Source organism: Coturnix japonica, chromosome Z, assembly GCF_054131305.1.
Source record: "Coturnix japonica strain WE chromosome Z, WE-NBRP24, whole genome shotgun sequence".
NCBI classification, from domain to species: domain Eukaryota; kingdom Metazoa; phylum Chordata; class Aves; order Galliformes; family Phasianidae; genus Coturnix; species Coturnix japonica.
In genome coordinates this window covers 54,354,234-54,380,997 of record NC_140702.1, presented here as the reverse complement: position 1 = coordinate 54,380,997, position 26,764 = coordinate 54,354,234, and the positions used below count along the sequence as shown (strand labels likewise).

The following is a 26,764-nucleotide window of genomic DNA, read 5'->3' as shown; positions in this document are numbered from 1 at the left end:
ATAGGAGGTGTCTCTAATTAGGTGTTCATTAGCATAAGGGTAGGTGCCAAATCTTATATTGAGTATAGTGTACGAAATAGACTGTCATTTACTGTGCAATCCCTGAGCTAACTTTTTCATAGTATCTGTTTACTGAATCTACTTATGATTTTTATGTGATTTTTCTGTGTGGACTGCAGAGGTGTACTCGGTGTGTAAGAAAGTCATTGGCATTTTCCTGAAATAGCATCCTGATTCATTAAGTATTCAGAGTATTGAAATGTTATGTTGTTGAATACAGTGTGTATGTATGAGGCATGAAGAGGATGTGTCATTTAAAACACAATAATGTATCAATTTGAAAGCTTCTTGTTTCAGTGCTTGCAGCTGTTTTGAATCTAACCTTAGTTTATAAAATGATTTGCAGTTATCCATGCTTAAAATAAATTGATTACTAAGTACCAAATTATGAAAAATAACCAGTTAAAATATGCTCTATGTTATGTTCTGACTAGTGCTTTTTTAACAGTTCAAATCTCAGTGATATTTTTTTATGCATGAGTCTTAGGAAGTATCATATTTTTGCATTTTAGACTCTTAATTCTGTAAACTTCACTTATTTAGAGGGATGTATACAGACTTTAAGGGAAATAATAAGAATATTTTTCCATGCTCAGGAATTAAACATTAACACATTTGTACTCCTTCATATGTCTAATTATTTAATCCTTTAATGGGAAAATATCATTTAGACTTAGATAAGCCTGCACATTTTGAATGTGTTTTATTTTTTGTTATGCATGTCTTTAAATGCTCAGTCATTTTAACTTGAAAAAAATCCAGTTCTTTATCTTTAGGAAGAGCAAGCCTTATCTAAAGTGTGTTTGTCTCTGTTAGAATATCACTTTAAAATTTTGTCTGCAATTAAAATATTCTTTTTAGGCTATGGAAATGCAAACTGTCAGGACAATACTTTCAAAAATGTTCTGATACTAAAAATCACTGACCTGTGCTAGCTTCAGTATCGTTCAGGGCATTTTTACCATTAAGATTCCATAGATCTCTCTATCAATGTCCTTAAGTATTTTGGATGAATCAATAATGATGATGAAAAGCAAGTCATAAATCTTCAGAAAAAGTCCTACTAAATAGTGCAAAATGCAAAATTAGTACAACTTCTTAATAGCATTCCATTTGGAATTCTAATTACTTGCATTTTCACTTAACTAGCAAATTGTACTTTGATACTTCACCAGTAATATGATGTATATTTTGAATTTTTTGATCTCCTGAAGTATTTTCTTGTTAAATGTATAGCAAAATGTATTACATAGGATCACTAAATCTTTGTAAAACATATTTGTTTTTTGGTTTGGGGCTTTTGTTTTTTTTTTTTTAATATTATTGATGTTTATAAATTATATTTTTGGAAACACTATCTTGACTAAATTTGTTTTTGCAGCTGTTATATTCTGAAAGTGTATGTATTTATAAGTAACATGTAAATCAACTATTCTTTTCTGTTTCATTTTTACTTTAAGTAAAATCAGGTAAAATTTTAGTTTTGCAACATGTAGTAAATTATAAGCAATATTGCAAGTAAACAGATTCAATGATTGATAGTAAGAATATGATCAAGCTAATTCTCAGTGCTGCCTTTGGATCAAGCCCAAATCTGAAAGCCATATATGGTATTATTTCTAAGTACTGCTTTTCCTTCCCACCCCAAATTTCTCATTTTAGCTGGAGGGATGGAAAGTGATTGTTTTGAGATTTTGACTTGGGATATTTTTAAGAATAGTATGTTTCTATTCTTGCTGCACATTTCTGATTGAAAAAAAGGTTGTGATGGGTACAACTTATACATTCTGTATGTATAACAGATTGAAAGTGACCAGTGAATGAACGCTGCTTGCAAATACACTGTGTACTACAAATGTTTTTTATTGTTGTTGGTGGTGGTGGGTTTTATTTTGTTTGTTTGTTTTTTTCTGCTATCTAGGCAACCTAATAATTTTCCAAGAATTATTTCCAATAAAATACAGGGTAATATGTTCTGTGAAAGATCATCTTTACTAACATAATGCATAGTCTTTGGAGAATTATAGCTGTGAAATTATTTCTCTTATTTATTGATTTTTCTCATTTTCTGATAATTGCAGCTGGAAAATCTGACTTTAGGAGGACTGTTCTGAGGAAAGCTTTAAAATGAATTACCAGTTTTAAAAAGATAACTTAAAAGGTAATTTATATCCTCCCATTCATGACATTATGTTTTAAATACCTATATCTCAAGAGGCTTTTTGTTTTTCTGTTAATCTTTTTCTGGACCAGATCCCTTTCTCAAAGGTTTTTTGTTTGTTTGTTTGTTTGTTTTTGTTGGTTTTTTTTCTGACAGCAGGATGGTAATAGTTCTTCACAGACCTTAGATTAGTTTTACTACTAATACCCAGAAGAAATAGATATTTCTTTTCAAAAATTATCACAGTCAAGTTATTTTCATGTTTCACCACGTTACAGAAATAATAAAACAATTTATACTTATCATGTAGTCATCAGATACTGAGCAGAAACAGTAACTTTTGAAAAGCAGTGTCTGTATCATAATCACTAAATTAAAAAAAAAAAATTAAAAGGAAGTTTATGAAATAGTTAAAGTTGGACTATATGGCTTCATTCTGGAATTTAGCTGCCAAAGTTGAATGTGATGAAAGGCATCTGCAGTTGTGTTTGTGTAAGGTTGTCTTTAGTGGCAGAGTGCATTATCTAGCGTCACTTTATGAAACTTTCAGTGGTACAGCCTTTTTCTTTTCCAGTATGTGTGTAAGAATTACTTTAATCTTTTTCCTCTATGAGAAAAGATAAATATTATCTGCTGTATATACCTGATGAAACACTTATCTTTTTGATAATTAATGAACCCATTTTAAGTCCATGTTAAGCTATCCATCTTTTGTGGTACTGAAATGGATGACAGTGTGATTATGTCTTTGAAAGATAAGTAAATGTGTGCGCTCTTAGATCATCAGGCTTTTAAAATACCAGGAAAGGAGAAGTATAGCAAAACTGGGAGTATTTCTTCATCTTGACTTATATAATACAGTGGTTTCTGTTCTTTTATATATAAATGTAAATTTTACTGTACTACATATACGCATCAGATTTCACAGGCTCTGCAAATGATTGTGTCAATATTTTATTTACCATTTATACCTTCTCCTTTTGTATTGACAAAATAGTAAATATGTAGTATACTGAATATTACATGACTGAAAATTGATTTTTGTGCCTATGACAAAAGCTTTGGTAAGCAATGAATAAGGCTACATTTTGTATAAGAATTCTCAATACCATTACAAGTCAAGTTAATCTTTGATTTGTACTTCAGTATTCTTGTCAATATAAACTGGCTTACAAAGACACATTTAGAATGATAATTGACGGATTTCTCAAAATACCTTTGTCATTGAAGAAAAGTATATACTTTGACTGAATTTCATTAATGCAAAAGTGTATTTTTAAGAAGTCAAACAGATCCTCTTAAATGTCTTAAATGGTATAATTTTGGCCGTCTGTATTACAATATGGAATAATGTCCAATTATCTTGTTTATCATGGCTTGTGGAACAGCTTACACTATAAATTCTGTTTATTAAAGGCAGAATTATACTGTCAGCTTCACACGTGCTTATCTTTGAAAACTGACTTGCAGACCGCAGTTTACCCTTTTAGAGGAAGGGAAAAAAATCAGTGGGAAAAGGTCATTGGATTTCTGGACACTTGTATCCTGCATGCTATGTGATTCTCATGTATGTCACCTATGGGAACCAGTAGGAAAACTGCTACAGCTTGGAGGCAGTATGTAGCTACACATTGGCAGTATATTTAGACTCAATCCAAGGTGCTTTCTTTTAGGGATATGGCTGCATGTGAAATTGCATCAGACAAAATTCCATGGCTGAGAAAACAGTCGTTTTAAGACTGTCCAAATCCACATTTGGTAACTATGTTCCATAATGGAAATAAATAAAAAATAGATAAATAACAACAACAAATAACACAGCTATTAAATAATAAATTACTTGAAGCTCTCCATTTTGTCATCTAGAGAGTTAAGAATGGTATTTTCCAAAGATCCCATTGACTTTTTTTTTCTTCTTCTTATTTCTTCACTTGGAAAGTGTGAGTATATCCTGCCTAAAAGTACTTGAGACCTTCTTCATCCAGATTAATCTAATTTGTCTTGACCCCTGGCTGTTCATCAGAAAGATAATGTTAACTACTGACACCTTATGATGGAAGGTATCCCTGTGCTAATCATGACAAAGGATAATTAGGAAACACACATGATTACAATCAGATTTACACAGATCTTTTTTTTTTTTTTTTGTGAAAAATTTTAAGAACAGATGAATCAAACTAAACTTTTATTCCTGAATACAAATTTAATTCAAAGTTTTATCTGTTTTATTACACATTGACACTAGGCCAATAAAATTAGTGCATTATGCAAGTAACTAGTATACAAAAAAGAAATTCCCTGCACTATATAAATATGGCATTTGAAAAGGAAAAAAAAAAAAAAAAAAAAGACAGTAAAAATATGATTGATTTTAATTCCAGAAACGAAGCAACGTGTGCAAAGCTAACTAACTAAACTAACTATAACACTGATTTTGAACATGTACACTTTTAAATGTTGTGAAAGAACACTGCTGAAGATTGTTGACCACCTTCAGAGTTAGTTAGTATGCCCTTCACTAGTTTATGATAATTTGGCATTTCAAATTACTGTACATATTCTGAATTAATGACACACCTTAAAGACAGAGCAGCCTCACTTGGACTTAACAGGCCCAGTGAATCACTTGTTTGCTATGTTTTCTCCATCAAATGTGTCTTCATTCTATAGTATAGTATAGTCACTGATCATTTCAATTCCTTTCTACTAGAAATTACTTATTGAATATATAGACGCTCTGGAGATCTGGGGTGTTTATGTTTTAAACTTAAATTCTCATTTGTTAAATAAATAATTTTCAAATATACAAATGATTCAGATTTGTTAAGTATATTGTGCTTTAAAGGTTAAAGACAATAAGTTAAAAAAATATGCATTATTTACAATCAAAATCTAAAGGATTTTGCCAGAAACTGCACAGATCTTGCAAAAAATAACTATTAACTTATTGCTCTTTATCTTAGCAGAGCCCATGCTAAGTATAGCTTTCATCTCCCACTTAGTAAGTATATACTACATATATGGTACTGCTTAATATAACAGGACGTGATTTCTGTCACAGAATACTAACAAGATGCATTTTTATACTGCAACATTTATATTTACTTCTTAGCATTTTTAGTATAGCAATTATTTGAATTTTCTGGAAGGTCCCAGTTCTAAGATCTAAGTGGAAATCCTGAGTCACCTTAAGATAGCATACCTGAAATTACTGAACTAATGAAATGAACAAGTGTATGCTGATCAATACTTGCTGGGGACTGAGTTTTGGGAACTGAGTTTTTGGGGAATGACATTGCATAATTTACTCATGCTTCTGCTAATTGTTATCTTTCTTCAAAGAAAGCATTTTATTCTTAATCATAAATGTTGAGTTTGTTGTGACTGTTCTTTCTCTGTACTACGATAGTTGAAAGATCATTGAACTCCTTGTAATCTTCCATGGCCACCACCATTTTCTTATGTCATTGTTTGGAGTGTCACAATCTAGAGTTGGTTTCAGACCTGACATCACCATCTTTGTTCAAATTTCTGAACTATTCCCTTATGCCTCTTTTTTTCTTCCCAAACTTACCTTTTACAAAACATCTTTTAAGTTGCCTGTTATTTTCAAAATTGACATTATTTATTTCAAAGTTCACAAAGTAATAAGTGTCTGTATCAACACTGCATTCCACAGGATGATGTGACTTCCATTAAAATTCTGTCTTTTGTACAGATAGAGTAGGGGAAGGGATAGATTTTTTCTCTTTACTGTCCATAATTCTTTCACTCTTAAGAATAAGGAAAATATTGTATAGCAGTTTTTACATACAATTCAATAGACCAGAGTTCAATTATTGTAACTTAGGTCACCAGCCATGTCCTGAAACAGTAAACACCAACAAATTCATTTCCTCATATTTTGCAGGTATGAATGCATGTTTTATTTTGATTAAGTATGTTTTATTTGAGCACAAGTTTTCTCTGTGTACATACGTGCTTACTCTGTTACTTTAATTAATAATAAGCTATACCATAAAGAGTTATTAAGACGAAAAATGGATCTGAAGAAGATTCATGCAACATACATATTCATTTCCAACACATTCTGAAGAACTGTTCCATGAGCAATTTTTACAGACTATAAGCCATTTGCTGGTAAAATATAGGAATCTCTGCTGCTCAACTGTGATGACATGTATCAAAGACACAAGAGTTCTACACCTGTTTTAAAAGAACATGTCACATAATTTGTGAATATACAGTGTGTGCAAGAATCATATCAGCAATTGGATGATGCACCAATAAGAACATCTTCATAAGTACAATAGCAGCACTGAAGTTTAAAAAACATTAGGCCTAAGGGATGATAGGTAACATCATTTCAGTCCCTAAATGAAGAAATCTTATTTGTCTCTAGGTATCTTTCTTCAGTGCTTTGGTCAGACAAGAAGAAATCTTTCACTCATACAGCATCAGCTGTAGTGATAGGTACATGGCCAAATAACTATAACCTCTATTAGTTTAGATAGCAGCAAAAGTAGAAAGAAAATAAAGTGGCCATTCAGGGGAAAAAATTACCGTGTAATAATCAGGCAAATAAAGACAGAATGAGGATCCAAGAGAAAGAATTTTTTCTGTATTTGAGACTATGCACAATGACACTTTTTCATTATAATCTTTCAGGAAAATTTAAAAAAAAAAATCAGCAGCAAAAAAATCAGCACCAATTAAAACATTACTTACGTTTATGACATTTTCGGGAACTTTGTCTATCACTGATTACAAACTGTCTCCTGATATGAGGTGATCATTGTGAGTATCAGAAACTTGCTATCCCTGTTCCAATTGAAACAGTAAATTCCTTTGAAAAATCTGTATTGAAATACCTTGATTTCCATTTTAGTTCACTTGTCAAAAGCAAAGAGAGTGTTGCCATTCTTGTACTCAAAGGATATGAGGTGACACATCTGACAAGCAGAAATAGATTGGAAGTCCATTAATATATGTAAAATCATTTTGTAAGTGATCATTTTTAATATACAAGAGGGATTTACACCTACACATCCAGAGAAGAATGTATTCACTTTGAATGTGGCTCTTGTCCCCCTCCATTGCATATAATTAAGTCCTTTCTGTTTTAAATAATTTCTTCTCCAACCTTTTTCTCCTTGCTTGATATATTTTAAAGCTTTTGACCGATATCACTTATGATTGGAGGAAAATTATGTTTAAAGGAGACAAAATCTCTGAGTCTGAGTACTGCAGTAGCACAGTCTAGGAGTTTATTTTCTGACTGAAAAGCAAGAATTATTAAAAAACAAAAACAACAACAACAACAAAAAGAAAACAACAACAAAAAAACCTTCATTTGCCCAGTGGAATCAGTGGAGAAAATCCTGGTCCTAGTTTATCTCTTATCTGATGTATAACTTTGAGCAAGTCAGTTCACCCTCTTTCAGTTTATACGATTTATTTTAGGAGAAAGATATCACTTCTGATAACAAGTTTTGCTAACACAAATCCAGCAGTGCTCCAACTGCAACTACAGCTTAGCTCCAACATAACACCATAATAATAATAACTGATAATAGTATCTGTCAGGGGAGGGAAAAAAAAAAAAAAAAGAAAAAAGACAGGTAAAACCCTGAGATCTCAGAGGGGAAACTTCTTTAGTTGACCTTGGAAAATTATTACATGAACAAAGAGATTACAACTGAAACCTTTACTTCTTGGCTTTTCTATGCCCTCTGTTTGTTGCTTTTTACTTATTATCTCCTTTGATGTCCTGTTAAATTTTTCGCAGTATATATTCTGCTGCAAATAAAATACATACTAAAAATTAATGTTACAATGCCAATTACAGAAAAAAAAAGTAAATGCTGTGGAACTTTTATTAACTTATTCATATATGTGCATTACAATGGAGTCCATAGTTTCTTTATCATATTCTGTTTTTTCCTAAGAAACAAGACCATTCATTGTGAAATGCTGACAAAATCTCACTAAACGGAAACATTTTGGTTTGGTATGAACCTAAGAAGTACTTCCAGAGTTCAAATTCTTCTTTTAAGACAGACTTTTCTTTAAACCTAGAATGATTGAGACTGCAATGGCTTTTGAAGACTTCCAAGGAGGAGAATCCACAGTCTCCAGGGACAAGCTAGAACCAGAGTCATCTATACAATAAAGTGTTCCCTGTTATAAAGATGGGACCTGGTATGTTCCAGTCTGGACCCACCACATTTTGTCCTGGCATTGGACACCACCCCATCCTCCGTGACCATTGCCTTCGTATGTCCTTATAAACTGGTGAGATCACCTCTGAGACTCTTTTTCTCTAGACTGAATAGTCCTAGCTCTCAAATGTTCCTCAGAGGAGAAATGGTCCAGTATCCTTGCCAACATTTGCTATACTCTTTCTTATATGCCTGAGTATCCTTCTACATGAGCAAACAGAACTGGACATATCATGCTTATCATAACTGCAGAATATAAATCGACACAAGCAATGAATGAATGTATAAAATATTGTTTCAACATCTTAAGACTGGTTTATTTAAATTCATTTCAAGCTGATGGCAGAACCTGGATGAAGATGTACAGACAGAAGGAAATCTAGCAGGAAGTAAATAATGAAATTCAACTCCTCCCCAACCTCAAAGGAAAAAAAAAAAAAAAAAAAAAGATAAAAAATCATTGTGATTATATAAAAGAAATCTAAAAATAATCAACATCACGGGAAATAAAATAAAATAAAAGAAACAAGTAGAATAATTGTTGGGGAGCAGTTCACAGAAAATGCATATAAAATTGGAATTATTAAGAAGCATAATAGCAACAAGAAAAAATGGTAGGGATAAAAAAACTCTAGAAATTCAATGATGAAAGATGATAAAGAAAATTTAGTTTCATTTAAATATCTTGATTTAGAAATTATCTTAATAAGCTACTTTGATTCCTACTTTATATCTGTTGATAAGCATCAAATAAAAGAAATATTTCAGATATTTAACATCAAGTGTGACCTGGATGCCCTTTATGGGAAATTGTAGAAAAAGTATGAGGGGCAAAGGTATAAACAATCAGTAAGGTCAAATAAAGATTACTTTGGAATTGTAAACAAATAGCACTGTCCCCATGCTATTAATTATTATCTTCCAGAATGTCAGATTTAATTTCAAACAACAGGGCAGCCTGAGAGAGGCCACACTGAATGTTGCATGACCAGTCAATACTTTCATTAAGAATTTAAATGTTAGAATAAATAAAAGAGACAGAGACACAGAATACTGAGCAATATTACAATTCAGAAAATCTCAACTGAATGAATAAATATCAAAAATATAAATAAATATTAAAAATGTTCAAAAAAGACAAATAGTCAAATACATACACAAATAAGAACTTCTGTACTGAGAAAAAGACCTGAAACCAGTAGCATATCAAAACCCCACATTTGACTACATGATAAAGCCAATGAAAATAAAAATAAAAATTAGACAGATTAGACAGATTATTAATAAAAATACTAATGTAAGGGGTAGTTCATTGTTCTTAGCACTGTCAAACTTCTATACTTTATACAAACTTCTATAACACTGTCAACTTCTATAGTTTCCTGTCCATTTCTATTAAGCATTTGATCATTTTAAGAAGATCTTGTATGAAAAAAGGTACACATAACAATGGCGATAGTGATAATAACAGAACATCAAAATGATGAAAGAAAAGCACAAAACTGATTTGCCAGTTTGATACATAAAGACTAAAGCAGGAATATGATAAATAGTTTTCCATTCAAAGAATAAATATTCTGGTAAATGAAATTAACCTGATTTCCAGGAGGCAATAATGGAGGTCAAAATGCTAAAACAAAGGTTTCCTGTAATGAGAGTGTTTTAGAATGAACTACGTTTATGTAGAGATACTACACATTTTCTTCATTTGCAAAATAGCTGAATGGCTAGACTGCATGCTCACAACTCTGAGTAACTAGTTGGAAATTCTTGACTTAATTTTCAGTGTAGACATTATTAATTAGCATTGCATGTTTTGAAACAGTCCTAACCACACTGGACTGTTTAAATTGTTTTGTATGGTACTATGAAGAATGTCAAAGATAAGCTAAAATCCAAATCATCAAATTTTGCCTTATTTGCTGTGCCATCCTCTCATTCACTGCACACCTTTGTTTTCTTTCTCTAAACTTGTATGACAAACTCTGTAATGGTTTTGAGAGAACCAGCATCTCTCCTTTTCAATGTCTCGGATGCCATAATGGTGTTGTTCCAAGAGCACATAATTAAGTAGATCTTGAAAAAAATGTACAACTTAGAAGTTCAGAGTTAAATTAAAAAAATAAATAAATAAAAAATTTTTAAAAAAAAACGAAACAAAGAAAACAAAAAAAAAAAACAAGCCAAAACATACAAGCAAACAAACAACGAAAAAACAGTATTACTACACCCAAATTGGGTACTACTTCCATGAGAGCTTGTGACAGTAGAATCCTGGACTGCTTCAAATAGGAAGTAGCAAGCAGGGTAAGGGAGATGATTGTGTCCCTCTACTCTACCCTCATGAGGTTCCATCTGGATTACCATGTCCCTCACGTTTTGGTAGAGATTTGTGATGTTGGAGTAGGTCCAGAAGAGGGCCATGAAGATGATCAAAGAGTACAAGCACCTCTCCTATGAAGATAGGTTAGGGAATTTGGGTTTGTTTGGCTAGAATAGGAGAACACTCCAGTGATACCCTTTCAATATTTAAAGGGAGCGTATAGCCACAAGGGGACTGCCTTTTTACATGGACTGATAGTGATAGTACAAGAGGAAACAGAGTTAAACTAAGAGTAAATTTAAGTTTGATGTTAGGATGAAGTTTTTTACTCAGAGGGTGATGAGGTCCTGGCGTACGCTGCCCACAGAAGTTCTGAATGTCCCATCTCTGGAGGCATGCAAGGCCAGGCTGAATGTGGCCCTGGGCAGCCTGATCTAGTGGGCTGCCATGGGTTACCTAGATTTACCCGTGCCTGTGACAGGGGGCAGCCACCCCGTAGGGCCCCCAGCCCGAAAGGGAATGGAAAAGGAGAATGGGAAAAGAGAACCGCATCGGCAATCTAAGGAGGAAAACTTATTTTACTAAATGTGATGTCGGAATACAAGATAACACAAAATAATACAATATGATTGAGGCTAATAAATCGAACAAAACAGAGAGAGAGAGTCTCCGAAAACTGAGCAGCCTACTATAAACTCTAGGTGACACAGCTGGAACGCTTCCCACTCTCTAAGAGTCCGAGAGAGAGAGAGCTCCAGCCTGGGAGCAAGATTATATATATGTCCTCCTCCCGTGACTTATCTCTGACCGCGAAGTCCTTTGGAAGATGTAGTTTTCTTCCGAGAGCTGAGTATTCGGGATGTTGTTATTCCACAAAACTGGAGTATGAACCTTTTAATGATCCATACTGCACATGATGTTATGATGTGGAATATCGACAGCAACATTACAAAACCATGACATTGGCAGCAGCCCTGCCCTTGGCAGTAGGGTTGGAACCAGAACCAGATAGTCTTTAAGGTCCCCTACAAGCTAAATCATTCTGTGATTCTATGACCTGATGATATTACATTCTTATTTTTCATGAAAAAAATAAAATAAAATAAAATAAAATAAAATCTATCTTTAAGGTTGTGTAAGTTTTAAATAACCACACATAAAATATTGGAGAATTTTGAGGAGGTAGAATGGAAAATGAATTCATTAAAGCCATTTTTTCCTTTCCCTAGATAAAGTTAGATTTGCTGAAAATAATTGTAATCCTGTAAATTGCTGCAGTCTTCACTGACATTTGGGGAAATGAGGAAAAGTTCAGCAACTATAAAAAATGACTGATACTGAAAAATATATATATATATATATTTCAGCCAGGATCAAGAATTCAACCCAAGTTTGCATTTTCAGGAGAGTGATGAGAAAACAGGGAGTTTTAATGAAAACAGTTCTACAACTCTAAGTACAGGTGTTACTAGATAGCTGCCAAAATTAAATATTTTATATATCTCCGAATGCAATTTATGTATTTAACTGCTCTTAAACTTTCTTCCAAAGAATTTTAATAACATTGTTCAATATTTCTAAACTAGACATAACTGACAAAGGTATATTCCCCTTCAGAAAAGAGCCCACCTTTTCTTTCTGACATGTTTAATCTACAACTAAAAGGGCTCAGAATCATATGAGCCTAATGAATTTGAAAAGATCTATCTAACAACAGTATTCTCTTTCTCCCAAAATCTGTCTCCTAGCAAATGTCATCAGTGCATGATGTATTCTTTCTCCCAGTTTTTGCATACATAAGACCAAAATAATTGTAATAGTTTATTGGTTTTTTTTTCATTTTCAATTGAATTAATTTCTTCTTGACAGTAAAAAAAATAAAAAAATAAAAAATAAAAAAAAATTTAAAAAATCCTAGACTATATTGAAGAAAAAAAAAACAAAAAAAACCCATCTTTTTTATATCCTTTTCATATCTAGGAATGAAATGCTAGCCTTTTCTTTTGAATCAAATATCATTGGGGTGGTGAGGGTATAGGGAAAAGAGAAGAGGGAAACAAAATTGATGTTACAATATTCTGAGTGATAAGAAGCCAGAATTTTACTGAAAAAAATGACAAATTTAAGCACAGTTATTCTAGAAAGAATGCATTTTGGTCAATGTCATAATAGTTTCCTGAATATTTTCTTTCAAGGAAAATGGGAAATGTTCTAGTTGCATTATTCTGAACTAAAGTGGATCTTGGACATTCCAAAATCCTCAGACAAACAAAAGCAATATCTTATAAAATTAGTTGAAGCAGAAATACTGGAATGTGAAGATAGCATAGAAGTACGGAATCACAGAATCACAAGGTTGGAAAGGACCTACAAGATCAACTAGTCCAACTGTCCTTCATCACTGTTGCTACCACAAGCCACTAAAACAGATCTCATAACTCCTCATCCAGACGCCTCCTGAACACTGCCAGGGATGGCAGCTCCACCACCTCCCTGGGCAGCCATTCCAGTGCCTGACCTCTCTCTGAGAGAAAAAGTTTTTCCTTATATCTAATCTAAACCTCCTTTGCTACAACTTGTGGCCATTTCCTCCACTCCTGATTGTCCTGGTCCTGGGAGAAGAGGCCAAAGCTCTCATCATCGCAGCTTCCCTTCAGGAAGTTGTAGGGTACAACGAGGTCTCCTCTGAGCCTCATCTTCTCCAGGCTGAACAATCCCATCTCCCTCAGCCACTACTCATAAGATTTGTGATCCAGACCCCTCACCAGTTTTGTTGCCTTTCTCTGGGCACATTCAAGGGCCTCAATGTCTCTCTTATAGCGAGGGGCCCACAATACTCAAGGTGCAGCCTCACCAGTACAGAGGGTTGATCACCTCTCTGCTCCTGCTGACTACACTATTTCTAATGCAGGCCAGGATGGCACTGGCCCTCTTGACCACCTGGCCGCACTGCCAGCTCACGTTCAACCAAGCATCAACCAACAGCCCCAGGTCCTTTTCCTCTTCACATTCGTTGCCTAAATAGCTTCTTTGATTATATAGTTAACTACTTTAATCACAAGTATTATTATATCTTCTTTCATAAAGCTGAACACTCCCTTCAGTTAAGATAATAAAAGGAATTGTTGATAAACAAGCGTCAGATGAGATATCAAAGTTCTATGTAATTTGGACATGATCATGTAGAGATTATGTGATAAATCTGAAATCCTTTATCCAGTGATACCATTTAGCCTGACATTATACAGACAAATTAAGTATTAATTGTATTACTGAGATTTCTACTTGTTAAATAGCACAACTATCATTATTTTATTAACTTCAACACTGAAAGAATATAACATTATTTTCTTGTTTTGGCAATTGCACTAACTCAAATACAATAAATTTGTGATTAAGGCTGCTAGTAAGTGGAAGATTGAATCAAACAATTTCTGAACAAACAGAAAAAAAGTTACTTCTTATTTTGTTAACAAATTTTCTAAGATGACCTCAAAAAATAGCTAGTATACAGCCTGATATAACATTCAACTGAAATAAATGCATATGAATCAATTAAGAAACTGAGGGAAGGGAAAGATGCAGTGATATCAGCATACAGATCAAGGAAATCACATAAATATGGAAAATTTTACTATTGATTTTTCCATGCACTAAGGATTTCACACATACTGAATATTGTCTTGAATTGTCAGCTGCTGTAAAGCTAGTCCTGAGTATTATAGCATTTGAGTATATGGCCCACTGTATGTGACAGACCAACCAGCCTCTTAGTATAAATACATGCAAATATTAGTGAGAAAACATTTTTAATACATTGGATTTCATTGATTAATGAGGCTTAGCATGCAAATGAAATCTTTTATAAACTCTAGTGTAAGCATAATCCCAGGTAATATGTATCAATATATCACTATGAATAAGATGCACAAAGCGAAAGTCTCCTTTTCACTTTTTCTACAGTCATTCAGAATTGAAAGCCAAAGCATAGTTTCTTTGTTTATGTTGAATATTTTAAGAGCTTTTCAAAAATAAGTACATAAACAACATGTATGAAATAGAGCCCAATTAATCAACAGCTTTGAGATTTTCACATAGAAATTTCATACTCACTGTCTGTATAATAGAATTTCCTTAATTATAGCATTCTCAGTGGATATTTTATGCTCTGCAAGAAGACAGAATCATGGCTTAGTTCTCCCTTCTGATAAGTATTCTTTCCTTTCTGCTTTGCAGCACTTGTACAAGATAATGATGTTTATAACTGAGCCTGTTTATAGCTCCAGCCCAAAAGATTCGTTTAAAATACTAATGCCTGAAGTTAAATATCTTGATACAAATTTAGCTAGAAATCTTCCATTAAAACTCATCCACTGAAATGGTCTGAAAATCTCAATCTGAATTCTGACTAACTTCCCCTATTTCCCTTAGTCCATCAACATTCTACAAGGAAGTTTAATGGACCGCAAGCAAACTCTATCCACACTATTTTGACAACAAAAATGAGATAAGTTGTGATACTATTTAAAACCTGAGCACCTGAACCACTGCCAAATTCAAAGAGAGTCCAAGCTGTTTGTATATTGACAATAGCTTGCCGGGTGCTAAGGGATCTGTGCCTGTGCACACCCAGAGGTTTGCTGTGTCTGACAAAATGGAGCATTATCAAGCTTGGCACACGAATTGCTAGCCTGAGGCATAGAACCTCCTCCTTCTAAGCCTGCTGGAGGTATAAAAGTACAAAATATGTTTCCTGAGCAGTTTTGAGCATCATCTCAAAATGCTAATATCACTTGGAAATTTAGCAAGAAGAATAAATTATTCTGTCCCTGCTCTCTGATTTTTCTCTGTCTCTAACTCCAAATGCAGTAGTTTAGGGAGTAGGGAACTTGCCCAGGAATTCCAGTTTTTCCTCTTTTCTCCCAGAGCTCTTTTGTATCCAAGCCAATATGTACAGTCTGGTTGAGCAAGCAGTTGGCCAAAATCTTTGTTGGATTATAAGGTTAAAAGGGAATGAATCCCACTGAATGGGATGAAGCCCTTACCTCCAAGATTCCCCTGCTTTGAATCAGATGCTGGCATAGAGATATCCTCAGGTTCCGTAAAGTCCCAAACTGAAACTGAACTGTGTTGTGATCCTGTGAAAAACTGTGAAAGAGACTCCACTAGCATTAGAGTGGTTTTTACAACTCTTTTCAGAGATGTGCTTTTGGGAAATCATTTGTTCATTCAGAAAAAAAGGAAACAAAGATAGTGAACACTGCACCTACTGTAAAAACTGGTACAGAAGCTTGCGTTTTGGACATCACTGTGATGAAATTTTATTGTTGAATCCTATGGTATTTTGTATCTTCATTCTATTTAGAATTTCACTGGATTTACAGGAATCACCATACTATGATTCAGACATTTTCAGAATGTGCCTATCATGGGAAATGGGACAGATTCTAGCTCCTGGACTCATTCTAGGTGAATGAAATTTGAATTAGTTCCCACATATAAATAGATTTCCACAAAATAAATAATTTTGAATAGGATATCTATTTGGGAACAATAAGGAAAAGCCACCAACAAGATGTGTGTACATTTGAATCACATCCTAAGATTAATGTTGAACTCAAGGGTAGTATATAAAGAATTTTACTGTATTATTTTGTCCTCTGCGCTTAAAATATTTTTGTATTCTTTAGATTGTGGCTCTCATTTTCCACTTTCTTGTCCTTCAGTAAAACACAGAAAATGCAGCCAATTAATAATTAGTGAAAACAGATAATGTGTCCATATTTTCCACTACCCTTGTGTTGGTTGAGGAAAAAAAGAAATAAATAAATAAAAAGTCTGCGCCACAGAACAGATTATTCTACTCAGTTATTTCAGGTGCATATAATAGTCTCATTGTACCCATTCCGTACAGGAGATACAAACTTACCTGAGGACACCATTCAGCAGAGAACTGAAATCAGGTGTCCAAAGTATTTGAATAACAAGGTAAAGGAAAAAATTGAATTTTGAATTCTTGCAGTGTACTTAAATGAAGTCTTTTCAATTTGAAGAGTGTCTGATAATTTCTCTACATCAACATTTATTAATAGTTTCAAACAAAATTGCTTTAAAATTTCCTTAATATGGCACATTTATCTTTTTTTATGTCAGGATGAAAAAGAAAAGATTAAATGTAAATTTTTCCCTGAAATGTGATTTATGGATTTCAATAAACTCTGCTAACTAGTTGTCACGTACAGCATATTTAAATGGAGAAAGCTATTACAGTTTTCTTTATTTATCTTTGCTTTAAAAGCCCGTTACTATTTACCAGCAGCATTCATTTTAAGTTGTGGAAGAAAAAAGTATGTCTAATTAAGCATTTTGGTTTGAAGATTAAAAAATAACTAATTTTCTTAGCCATTTATGTCTCTACTAGGGAAAATATGTCATGACATTTGTTTACAGTCTGGAGCCGGTAAATCAGTCTGAATTTCAGATTGTTCAGTCTGCAAACACAGAACAGTAATGCAAAATTTTAATTCCCACACATTTATAGAAAAAGAAAAAAGAAAACAAAACAAAACAACAAAAAAAACAAAAACGTGACAATTGGTTTTAACTTTATATATACATACATGTATATGCAGATACATATTTTAAATATATATGTACTTCCTTATGAATAAATATTTTATTCTATGGGTAAACACTGTGAAATTATGTGATACTTACTGTAAAGTGAGTTTTTGAAAGTGGATTAGCAAATTCCATGTAACAGAATCCTAGGCCAGTACTTTATCATTGAGAAGCATTTAGAGGTAAAATTTCTTACATTAATGAATCCTTTAGCAATATTTAAATGTTGTAAAATCTTACAAACCCAAAGTTATAGCTAACTTTGTAATAAATCTCCATTTATAGTCAAATGACAAATTAACACTTGGCTATATAAGTATATATATATATATATATACTTATGCTTAGTTATGGAGGGTCATCTGGAGGACTATATATCTCTTTCCTCTGTTTGATCACTTATTTTCTTTTTTTTTTTTTTTTTTTTTTTGGATGCTGGTATTTTATACAGATTTTAAAATATCTGTAAGCTGACATAAAATTACCTAATACCTAATTACATTTGACAGGCCAGTTTGGGATGTGGGGGAGGAATGGAAAGTGAGAGTGGAAACAAATGTAAATCCTTCCCAATATCCCACTGTGACAGAAAGAATGGAGGAGTAAATCTTTATAGGAATGGGAAAGTAGAAGCTGAAATTTCCAGGTTACCTAAGGGTAAACAATTACATAAGTTTTTCAGAAATTGTCATCACTCAGATTTGTACTCCTCTAGCTTGGGTTCTTCACTTATTAGTACAGAAACCCACTAATATTGAATTGATGCTTCTGAGAAGTCCAGGAATATCCATGTCCTTTGCCTGAGACTGGAGGTGTGAGAAGTATGCTGTGAAAAAATAGCAGATATGAAAGTATCAGATTCAAATGTCAGAGAGATGTGACATTAAGTATATCTCTTGAAGATGTCTCATTTGTAGTTTCTTTTGCAGTAGGAAAAAAATAAAGGAGTACCTATCTCAGAATATGCTCTCCATTATGAAATCTGTGTGACAAAGAAAACTAGTTTTTGTCCTTTCAGAAAAGTTAGCAATATAAACCCCCATACTTCACTAATCAACATGAAGATTTGTGCACAAGCTTACATAAAATCCTGAATTTTGCCATCCTTACATAGCACAGAATATTCATCATTCATTTTTACAACTATATTGTTTCTCACTTCTCTTTTTCACAGTGGTCTTGAGCCCTTAATGTCAAGGCATACAGATATACTTAATTTGAATTTTCATACAGTCTCAGGTGGAGAAATTCCACCTCTCAAGCAAAAAAAAAGTTAGAATTGGGGTTAAACATCCTTTAGAGTTTGTCACAATGTGTCTCCAACAATTTCTATTTGACAAAAATAACCTTTCAACCATAGAGTGCACATGGAATATCATCCTATAAGTGTACCAGTTATGCATTTTGAAGGAGAAGGGATCTAATTTTAGAAATAAAAGTATTTTCCCATAGTTAAAACTTCGTGCGAAACTCATACACATCTACCAGCTTCATAGGGTAGAGGCAATATTGCTCAACAAGGACATAGGCCTCAAGTTTGACACTAGAGGGAGAAAGCAGTCTCAATATTATAAAAGATTATTTCTTCTCATTCTCAAAAATGAGTCAAGTTACTCTGAAGACTTTTACTTCTTTTTTTTCCATAAAATAATTTGTTCATTTGGTTTTCCCTCATCTATCCGTGTGCAGATCAGAAAGTTCTAAGTTTACCTGAGGTGATCTGGACACATGATGTTCATGATCCAGTTGGACAAGATGATCAGCCAAATTTCAGTAGCAAATGAAGCAGATAAGAAAAACAACAACCAGAAAAATCACCTAAGCACGGGGTTGCTTTGTATTTGATGTAGTAGTAAAAGTAATATAACTTTGAGCAGACCTGAGATGCTGCAAGTAGTAATTACTTTTCTAAGTTAGTATACATGCGTATTGGAGAAGACCTGTAATTCTTGACAGGGGAATAGACACAACATACAGAAGATACAGAGAGTGTCAGACACAATCAAGTCACAGAAATCTGCTGCTAGCTTTGGGTTGAAGTGAATATAAAAACTCTGCCAATGAAAACTGTTACCAGCAGTAGCAATGTACACAAAATGCTTGGCTGCCAGCCGACAGCAGTTTTCTTGTGCCAGATTCCCGTGATGTAGACAGTATGGACCTGTTACATAGAGCATAAAGAAATAAATGCTTTTGTTGTTGTTGTTTTTGTTAAAGCAAAGCTGGAAATTATTTTTATTTTCTGCAACTAGTCTTGGCAGGGCATGAAAACCAGCTGTGCACAGTGAAGCAAGCAATAAAAAAAAAAAAAAAAAAAAACTAGCAATAACTGAAGGCACTCTTTTTTTTTCCCCCTTGCATTTAATGTCAAGTTATGAAACATTTTACATTTTTCTAGAGTAAGGTTCCTTGACAGCCCAGAAACCAGCTGCATACAGTAGCCTACCTCTGCATTTAAATGCAGTGAAACAGAACAAAGAAACAGTATGTGAACTTGGAGTCTTTATTTCCGTCCAGTTTAATGACAGTAGGGCAAATATTTTCATATTCAGTGGTAAAAATCACTCAGCAAACCACACTGCACAACATGCAATGCAGAATTACAGGGCTTACACCTCTTAGTCAATAAAACAGTTCTTTTACAGCAGGTGCCACAAACCTTCCAGGAGAACTGGAAGTGAAAGGTAAAAATACTGCCCCCGATTTCCAGGTATTCTGCTTTTTCATTTCATAAGTGGAAACATTCTTGAAAGTCAAATCTCCTCTGGACCTAGGGACACTTTTATCCAGAAATCAACTATACAGAATACGAATTTGGAATTTCCAGTACCTTTTAGCTTTACTTTCCTTAAAACTAAAAAGTCTTAGGAACAGAAAGTAGATTTACTAAAATCCTAAAGTAAATAGTTTTGATTTATAAAACAGTGGCATGCATCAAGATTGATTTAATTCATGTAGAAATTTTTATCAATGCATACATGAGGATCAGCATTTTTTCTCTTCTATGAGAGTGCACCACTAAACACCATTTGCAGCAATCTCTTATGACCACTTTACTCACATATATATGTTTTTGCAAGCACTATAATTGGCAGGTATGCATCATACAGTACATAAATACCAGGCAACAGGGACTGTTTTATTGTCTGACTGATGCAAAGTACATCTGTGCAAGGCTGACAAATCCAGCATTTCTTTGTGACAGTTCATTATGTAGATTCCTAATTCTAGGGCTAATCCTGAAGCACTTATTCAGACAAAACTCCTACTGCATATGTGCCAAATCAGTTAACAATCCAGGTTCAATTCAATAAATGCTAGGGCCTGAGCAAGCTGTCTGTGGACCACAGATGAAGCAGAGCTGTGAACTGCTCAGAACGGCAGCAATCAACCACTTCATAGACTTTCTTCCACTAATGTCCTGAAAACCTGCAGACATGAGATGAAGACAAGCCTTTTGTCCTTGCTTGCAACTTCAAGTTCCCTATAGCACCTGCCCAGGCTCTATGGAACTGAATGCCATCTGAACAGGCTATCAAACAATAGATTGGCTGCAGTATATCACGGTCCTTCTCAATGACTTTAATTGAAAAATAAATTTTGGAAAAAAACTACAAGTTGGGTGGGACTTCTCTGTTAATTGCACACAGTTCTCATTGAAAGCACCAAGTCATATGCAGAAATGATCACCTGATAATAGAATGTCTCTAGAAATTACTTTAAGTTTGCACATAAGGAGTTCTTCAGATTACATGTTGGGATTGTATTAGTCTTAGTTACAAAATAACATAGCCACATTTAAAAGCTAATGCTAAAAAAGGAAAAAAATATGTGGTTGCTGAATAACTGTTTCATGAAGATGCAGGATTGCTGTATAAAGATGGCAAGCTCATAGAGTGACTCCTATAGAGAGAAAAGAAAAAAACTGCTTTCCACCTTTGAAACAACTTTTTTATCCTCTACTAAGATCATCTTACAAAAGTTTTAGGACAAAATTTGGTTTGGTGTGTATATATGTGAAAACATACCTAAAATTTTGATACATGAAAGAGGAAAGAAAAGTAATTAGAATTACATAAGCCATTAAATAAACACAAAATAAAACTTTGAGATTAATAGATGGTCAGCAAAAGCAATATTAATTATGGTACACTGCAAGAAGAAAGCGAGAATGGTGAAGCATAATGTCAATATTCTAGGTTCATGATACAACAAGGAATTATTTAAACAAAATACACACAAAATCCTAAGAAGCGAATCATACTTCATATTAGAAAGAAATGAAATAATCTCATGCTAAACTTTAGCCCATACTAGATTCATGCTGTAAAGAACAAGAAAACATGGTTTGATACTTAGGTAGTACTTTGTGCAGCTACAAGCTGAACTCCAATTCTTGTGGATCTCTTCCAACTCAGGATTTTCTGTGGATCTATGGTGAAAAATTCATATCTCTCACTAAATATGAGAGTTTGTTTAACTGAGAGTCCTTTTCTAAGAGACATTGTTAGTACCCGTATGAATATCAAGAGGTAGTATCAAGTTGTTTGTATACAGTAATTTGTAAAATGTATTCTTGAGGCAATGATAACAAAGCTAATATTTCCTTATTATAGATAGTGGAAGATATAAGCAGTAAAACCACTGATCAAGGGAAGCTACAACTTCAACCACTAACTTCAGCACTGGATCATTTCTCATAGACTAGCATATTTTTAAAGGTACGATCTGTTTATGTAACTGTACTACTGACTTACTGTAAACTACATACACTACTGTGATAGCTAATTTGCCATATTTAATGCAGACTTACTCATAAACCTGAGTAATATATCTCCTTTGTACAAATAATATTAAATGTATTATATATGTTAAATTTAATCCACTTGCCTGGCAATACATGAGAACTCATGACATTGTAATCATTGCAGAAGCAACCTCTGAGCATGTTTTTCAGGAGTTTCTGAAGTGAACTAGATTTTTATTATATAGTCTTTTCTACTGAGGTGTATCTTTTCTCTTGTTCATGATTTTCTCTTCAACAACATTTAGTGTAGACTGTGCCAGAATTCTCTATTCTCAGTTTCTTGAGGCAAGATGGTGACTTTTCATAGCTGTTAAAGTCTTAACAGTTGCTTACAACAACCCTGACAACCCTTCAAGACAACAACATCTGCTGTTTTAACAGTTTCAATACAGTATGGAGCTAGATTGATTTATCTTAAAAGTCATGGATATGCATTCCCATAGCAATGTGCAAGAACAGAAATGCAAGTGAATACTCATGACTTGTAATGGGAGAAAAAAGAAATCTATGTCACAATTGCTTGTGCAGATTTCCTATGAGTGCCATCTCCATTATATCTCATCGCCAAAGTATTTTTTAAAGAAAGAAAAATATAAGCTCTGTGAGTGAAATGCCTTCAACCATCAAATACGTAAAAAGTTTCTCATTTACTAATGACATAAAATTTCATGTAATTATAAATTTTTTTTCATCCCATAAATCTAACATATTCTTAAAATATTTTCATATCTATTTATATGTGAACTTAATGCATGTTTTTTGAAATTTGTTATTCATTTATATTTTTATATTTCTTACATAACAGAAATCATTGCAAACATTAAAAACTCAAATGTTGTGCATGAATGATCTTAAATTTAACCAGATGTGGTAACAGTTGTTGAAATTTGTTGTTTATCAGCAAATTACCTGAGCTTTGTGAAATCAATATTTGTTTTGGGGACTGACTTGCACACAGTGGTACAGAATTTTGCAGACTGAGAGTAAGGAAATAGAGTTATAGCACATGCCTAGAGAAATGCAGAAATAGATATGCTCAACTTTTCAATTCTATGTCTTCCTGGAATTTATCATGGAAATACTGTTTCTTTCTGATTAGAAAGAATTTTATTCATCTTAAACCATAGAATCTATTGTATCTACTCTTTCAAAGTTTGCAAATTTTTCAAATTATACATTATCCTTGAATTATCTTATAGGTTTATTTGAAAGAGTATTTAGTTTTCTAGTGCGCCTCAGAAAGATCAAACTGCTCTTTTGAGTATTTAATCATTTCATTCTTTGGAAATGTCTTGAATAATCTTGATCCTATAAACTAAACTAGATAATGTATTTCCATGGGATATCTGTATTTTTATTTTCTACATAGAAACTCCAGTTTATTAGACTACCAAATGAACTTAAAGTTCATTTAACTTAATGTCAAGGTTTTTTCTTTTTTTTCCTCCTTTCTCTTTCTGACAATAAAATCGTCACCTTTATCTAACAAAATCAGTCTATTTTTTTTCCTGAATTTCTCACATTCATATTCAATCCTGAAATGGATTTGAGGTAATGGTACGATGAACCTCTCGTGATAATATTGGTTTGGACAGATCAGAAAATTTTCAGTGAAACTGAATTTGATTTAAACTTTGTCAAAAGGAAATATTAACTATTATATAATTCAATTTTATGTTTACTTGACAGGTTTTTAATTCTGTAGGTGCTTCTAATTTCATAGAATGTACATTTATTTTTAAAGAGGAAAAGAAGGGAAAAAAAGTGGTCAGAACAAAGGCTACGTAACAGAAACAATAATTCTAAAATAGGAGGAATAAACACTAATCTACCAAACAATAAATTGCAAAGGTAGAAAGTGATCTGAGTAGGTGCAAACTACTCAAAGCTGATTAACTGACAGTTTGGGCATTGCTGTGATTGCCTTGCAAAGATTCAAGTTATATCTGACATAGTGAATGAAGGTAATGATATATGCTTCATTCACCAAAGAAACATGTTTTGTTTCCCGACTCGGATTCCTTACTTTGCAGATACCTACAGGGTATAATATGCACTAGTATTATTGTAAAACAAGAGTTTATTACATGGCTAAGTAAGTTGATCTTTGTAAAAGTGCACAAGTGCATTGAAATAAAATAAAAACTACTTAATCCAATCTTCTCTCATACAATTTCTTTCAAGGAGAACAGACACAGCCTGTTAAAATAACAAAGAACTTAGAGTTTCCATTCACATTCACAAAGTGTCCTCATTCAAGCCCCCCACTCTAAAGCTACCTTTCCTCTCCTCTCAGCTTTCTTTGGGGCAGAGAAATATGATTCCATGGAACAGACAGTGATTTTGTTTTATGTTAACTGGCAGAGTTTTTCAAGCCTTGCAGACCTGGTGACACTTAAATGGCCTACACTTTGGATTGTCTTGTTGTGTGGAAAAGGTAGATAAGGGGAGGAGGAGAAACATAAAACAGGTGGGCAAGGGCAAAGTGGCATTCACAAACGTTTCTTAGATCAGAGCCAGGTTGAGGATCATTTCGTCAATAAAACAATTGCTGTACTGAAATGACTTTGAAGAAGGTGTTATATTACTTACAGAGTCCTGAGGATTCAGTAAAACCTGGCAAGCACATCACACAGAAGAAGGCAAGTTCTTCTGAACTTTTAGCCAAGAAATCAACAGAAGCTAATATAGTTTAATGACAATTAGTCTAATATGTGCTGCTTGTAGAACTGCTGCCAATAATACCATGTAGTCACTGCTGTAAAATGCCAACATCTCTGGCTGTGTGAGGGATTAGATTTACTTTCAGAAAAGTACTTGACTTGACATGTAGGTCACTCCTGAAATAGCTTTATAAATTCCTTCTACAATGTATGGGCTGCAAGATTCTTAGTGGAAAATCTCAAATGTCTATTCATATGTAGATTTATCAGTGTTTTATCCTCTGGCATTTTAAGACTCCATAATAAAATGGTATATTTTTGTGCCTACATTAGCAGATTGCTCTGGTGCACACCTGGCTTATTGGTGCAGCCAGAAAAGTAAGTTTAGAATCCAAACTAAAATGTCATATTGCAGTAACTATGAGCCTGTCTGAATAATTAGTCTTTTTTAAAAATTATTATTATTGATTAATAATTTAGGTTTAGAGAATCTTACTGGCAGATAAAGTCTGTGTGACTCTCTGTCCCTTCCTAGCTGACTTTTAAATAAAGCATTTACATTTCAGTCCTAATGCCTACTCCCTCTTCCTTTCTTCCATCATTCTCCCAATGCATCAGATATACTCACAGTGTTAAAAGGAAAGCCTTCACAACAAAGTCCAGGAAGGGGCCATAGAATGGGCACTGAGATATCTTTTTGGAAGTGAAGAAAGGATTTTATGAGATTCTGGACTGAAAAATTCTCATTGCATTTATCTCCTCATATTTCTCAAATTCTGCACTTAAAACAAACAAACAAACAAAACAAATAAACAAAAAACCTGTACAAGTGTAGATAATATGACTTAGAACACATGGTGAACTGATTATCAGATTACTATTATTACTGTTGTTATTTCTACAATGTCTGCTCTGAAAGTAATGCCTCATATTTTATTACATTAGCTCATCATGCCTGAGACAGATATTGGTGGTATGGCAGTATATGTTGAACTTTCCCACCAGTATTCCATTACATGTTGTTGACATGCATAGGATGGCAGAAGAGGGGCTGTCTGACAGAATAAGGTCACATGTGGAAGTGCATATGGAGCAAAGGTGTGTCACTAGATTATTCCATGTGGAAGGAATGGCACTTACTGGCATTTATCAATGCTTGCTGAACATTTATGGAGCCCAAACAGTGCATGTGAACACAGTGAGGCAGTGGATTATGTGTTTCAACAGTGGCAACAATGAATGTGGGTCACCTCTGCTCTTGAAATTTTTTATGAGTGCAGCATGAAGTTCTTGTTCATAACTGGCAAAAATGTATAGCTAATGGTGGTGATTATGATGAAAAAATAGCATTTTGTGGCAGATAATTTGTCCTATCAAATAATGTCATTGTGCTCTTTGCATCTCTTTTAGTTTTCCTGGAAATAAATAGGAGGCATTAATTTCAGGGCAACATACTTACCATTTAATGACATTGTTAACCATATTAAAATATAACCTCAAAGTAGCCATATGCAGTGTTTTGTGTTTTGTTTTTTTTCTCTGACCTAAAGCGATCCCACAATGCGCTCTGATCTTGTTAGATCTCACAAACTGCTATTACATACAAATCACCTTAAAGAAAACTGCCCAGACCATGAACTAGATACATGACCTACTAATTACTAGGTCACAGATAAAGCATACTGTGTTTAGAAAGACTGTCTAATACATAGCATTCCCAATAACAAATCCTGATGCAAATATCACAAAGTAAAAAATAAAAATATAAAAATTAAAAAAAAAAAATAAAAATCCAGCCTTGTAATTTTCCTTGTGAAAAACCTTATTAATGCTTAATTCTTTGATTTGCATGTATAAGTGGCATGCATACACAGATATAGCTATGGTTTATAGTGTATTGTAGTTCAT

The 26,764-nt window shown here is 33.5% G+C and overlaps 1 long non-coding RNA gene across 1 annotated transcript in view; it reads left to right on the top strand.

Annotated features, from left to right (window-relative positions):
* Positions 1-8,864, top strand: part of LOC146754083 (uncharacterized) — a 9,334-nt gene extending 470 nt beyond the window's left edge. Inside the window, exons 2-3 of the long non-coding RNA XR_014939111.1 lie at positions 2,142-2,221; positions 8,300-8,864. This is a non-coding gene — a long non-coding RNA (uncharacterized LOC146754083). The remainder of the gene's footprint in view (positions 1-2,141; positions 2,222-8,299) is intronic.
* The last annotated feature ends 17,900 nt before the right edge of the window (positions 8,865-26,764 follow it).